Source organism: Eleutherodactylus coqui, chromosome 7 (genome assembly GCF_035609145.1).
Source record: "Eleutherodactylus coqui strain aEleCoq1 chromosome 7, aEleCoq1.hap1, whole genome shotgun sequence".
NCBI classification, from domain to species: Eukaryota; Metazoa; Chordata; class Amphibia; order Anura; family Eleutherodactylidae; genus Eleutherodactylus; species Eleutherodactylus coqui.
This window is the reverse complement of record NC_089843.1, coordinates 200,271,495-200,275,408: the sequence shown is the minus strand read 5'-3', so window position 1 is coordinate 200,275,408 and position 3,914 is coordinate 200,271,495. Positions and strand designations below refer to the sequence as shown.

General features: G+C 46.4%; 1 non-coding gene across 1 annotated transcript; it reads left to right on the top strand.

The window, feature by feature from the left end:
- Positions 1 to 2,038: 2,038 nt before the first annotated feature.
- Positions 2,039 to 2,221, top strand: LOC136573894 (U2 spliceosomal RNA). The gene has a single exon (XR_010786107.1). It is a non-coding gene; the product is annotated as a U2 spliceosomal RNA (small nuclear RNA).
- The last annotated feature ends 1,693 nt before the right edge of the window (positions 2,222 to 3,914 follow it).

Here is a 3,914-nt window from a genome sequence, read left to right as displayed (position 1 = left end):
TAAGTATATGTGGGTGAATGCGGAGATGGCTGATAGTATGCGTGAGGGTGTGGTTGTGCTGATCCCAAAGAAAGGAGACCTGAAGAGGTTAAAGAACTGGCTGCCCATCACGTTACTAAATTGTGATTATAAAATCTACGCTAAGTTGATCGCCAACCGTATGCGTGATGTGATTGAGTGTGTTGTGAATGAAGATCAGTATTGTGCGGTGCCTGGGAGACGTGTGCATGAGAGTTTGTGTCTGATGAGGGATGTGTTGTGGGATTGCAAGAAGAGGAAGAAGAGTGTGTATGTGGTGAGTGTGGACTTTGAGAAAGCGTATGATAGGTTGTCGCATGGGTTTCTGTTTAGTGTATTGTTACGTATGGGATTTCCGGCCGAGTTTGTGTGTAGAGTGAGGAGTTTGTATGAAAATATCTTCAGTAGAATGTTGGTGAATGGGAAGGTTGGAAGGAGAGTGAATGTGATGTCTGGTTTGCGTCAGGGATGTCCGTTGTCTCCGGTTGTGTTTATTTGTGCCATGGAGCCATTACTCTGTATGTTTAGAAAAGATAAAGTGGTGCGGGGCATTCATATCCCCGGTAGTAATGGGCGAGAATGGAAGGTGAGTGCATATATGGATGATGTGTGTGTGATGTGTGAGTCTGAGTGTGCTGTGAGGAGGGTGAAACTGTTGGTGTCCGTGTTTTGTGGTGCGTCTGCTTTTCGTGTGAATTGGGAGAAGAGTGAGTGTAAGGTGTTTGGTGAGGCTGTGTTGAGTGCGGATGTGGGATTGAATAGAGTGAGAGGCCCTATTAAAATCCTGGGGATCAATTTTAATGACAGCCTGGACGGGAGAGAGAGTTGGAAGGATGTGAGGCAGAAGGTGGAGAGTCTTTTAAAGTTTTGGAGGCTGCGGAGCCTTACCTACATAGGTAAGACCCTGGTAATAAAAAGTGTGGTCTTACCAATCTTCTTATATGTAGCGATGGTCTTTCCGCCAGATTACATGACCCTCAGGGGTCTAAATAGGATCCTTTTCACCTTTTTCTGGAGGTCGCGGATGGAACGGCTGAGGAGAGAAGTGGTCATGAGAAACTGGAGAAAGGGGGGAGCGGAGTTCCCCAACCTTGAAATTTATTTTGGTTGTAATATTATAGTTTTTTTTTACTAACATCACTCCAGAAGGATTTGAAAGGTGTGTGCATGATGAGATACTTGGCTGGGAGACTGTGTGTGCGGATGAAGTGGTGTGAGTATGATTTACGTAAGCCTGTGTCGTTTGAAAGTCCAAAGTGGTATGAATGGGTTGTCAGTTTTGTAGCGAAGTATGAGTTGAGTGAGTGTGAGGCGAGCGTGCTGAGGAATAAGCAGATGGTCCAGAGAATGATTGAGAGTAAGGATGTGGTGTGTGATATCAGTTCTGTGAGGGGAGCGGATGTGGAGAGCGTGTGGAAGAAAGTGCGGATGGATGGGATGAGTAATAGGCAGAGTGAGATTGTATGGCAGAGTTTGCATGGAGTGTTACCGGTGAGAGAGTTCCAGCGTGTGAGAGGTTTGGTGAGGAGTGAAAGGTGTCCGAGAGAGAGGTGTGGTGGATGTGAGAATGTGATACATATCTTCTGGAATTGTAGTTACGCGCAGAACGTACTGCGGAGGTTAGGCCCCTTGTGTAAGGAGATCACAGGAGCCACGTTTATTAATTATAGTTTAGTTAAGTTCGGGTTTGGTGTGAGTGATTGCGTGAGGCAGAGATTGTTGTGGCTGTTTATGGCGTGTGTGAAGGAAGTGTTGTGGGATGTAAGGAATGTGTATATGTTTAAGCGGAAGGAACTAAGTGAGAGGGACAGTGTGAGAATGGTGCTGGGGAAATTGTACTTTATTTATTCGTGGGATAAAAGCAAGAGGGGGCTGGATGCGGAGGGTTTATGGAAAGTTAAAAAATGGATTGAGTTAGTTGATTTATCATGAGTGTAATGTAATTATGTTGTGTTTATGTGATGAATGTATTATGTTATGTTTTTTTTATGTGATGGATGTATTGTGTAAAAATTAAATAAAAACCTTTGGTTTAAAAAAAAAAAAAAAATCTGTTCTTATCAGTTTAATATCTGATACGTCCCCTATCTGGGGACCATATATTAAATGGATTTTTAGAACAGGGAGCTGGAAAAAGAGCTTGCTCTGTCCACTCCACGCATTGACCTGGTATTGCAGTACCTCCAGGACCGGTGCACCCCCTTTCCTACAACAGTTTACAAAAGCAGAAAAACAAAACTGACGTGCAAGAGGTGCAGCGCAGCTGTGGCGGCTGCTGCTACCACCCAAGCACTTTGATTGACACTCAGCCCGCCTGCTGCCGTGGAGCTCGCAACATTGTATCCACTGAGCAGCTGCGTCTGCCAGAGTGTGCACAGCACAGGTACAACTGGAAGCAAAACAACACACACACACAGCAGTTCATATGCCAGCGGCACTCTATAGTTCGTACCTACCGCTGCGCTAATAGCCAAGTTGGAAACATCGGGCAGGCACAGCGTATCCTGGCAGCCTGCGTCTGTATGCTCCACGTATTCGGGTCATGGGTGTATGTGCAGGGGGTGCGGTCGCACCTGGGGCCCGGAGCCCTAGGGGGCCCATAAAGTCTCTCTTCCCCCACATTGTAAACCAATGCTATCAATGAAGCTTTATAGTTTGGGGGCCCAGTTCAAGACTTTGTACTGGGGCCCCGCAGCTTCAAGTTACACCTCCGGATCAGGATAATGCTAGGCCATTCCAACCAGCCTGTGTGAGTGACCTGCAGTCGCTGGTAGTCGAAAAGCGGCCGCCCGGCCGGCCCTGGATGCGCGCTTCAGAGTGGACAGACAGCAGCGGACCCCCAATCACACAGGCCCAAGGCTTGCTATGCAGCACGGAATACCTCATTGGACTGCAGCACTCCACGTGGGCTGAGATACACGCTCCACGTGGGATGGGCAATATTCGTCCATGAAGATCCAGGCCAACGTTTAGAGATAGAGCAACACTCGGGGAGCAAAGAAGTCCAACGAACGGACGTCTACTTTACAAGGATGTATTGCTTTATTCAATGCATGGACACAGAAACAGTTCAACCGCTCGATTACAGACCGCAGTCAATACAGTAAAGAAAGAAATGTGTCTGTTTAATGTAAACTTGCATGGAGCTCGTTTGTCAGCCACTGACTGAATGCTGCTGCTGCATGTCTAAAACGTGGTCTGACGTTACATGCACCACCAGGGATAAGGCCTTGCCTATAAGCATTCCCCAGCTGGCAAAAACGGAACCTCCCTGCCTATTCCTCACCATGGAAGAACGGAACCTACCTTTTTTAAAAAAAAAAAAGAAAGCCACAGCAGCAGCCAACTAGATTTTGGTAGGCCGCTGTCTCCCCCTTGTGTGCTGCATAAAAAATGCACTCCGCTAAAAATAACAATGATCCACGAAATAGAGCGTATGGAGAGAATGAGGCTTCGAGATGAGCCGTCAGGCTATGATAAATTGTATCACACCTGGGCGATATGGATAGATGCCCGGAGCTCACCCCTATTTACTAGGTGGTTACAGACAGGGACATGTGAGTAACACATTTAAACCACAATCGTAAAGAGAAACAACAATCCCGGAGCCCCCTCCCCCCCCCCCTTTTTGTTTTATTTTCTCTTTCTCCCGTGTCATAGATACCTACCCTCCCTTACCACTCCCCCCTTACCCTCCCCTCATTCCCCTGTTTGTAGACCTTATAAAATATCACAGACAAACATGATATAGTTCAACTCGAAATTTATTTATTAAGTTTCATTGTCAAAGTTATTTTTACATTGCTTTGAGATAAGGCAAAAGTCCCCCCCCCCCCCCTCCATGAAACCAATAAAACCTATATTGAATAAAATAAAAATGATGCAGTTACCGGTAG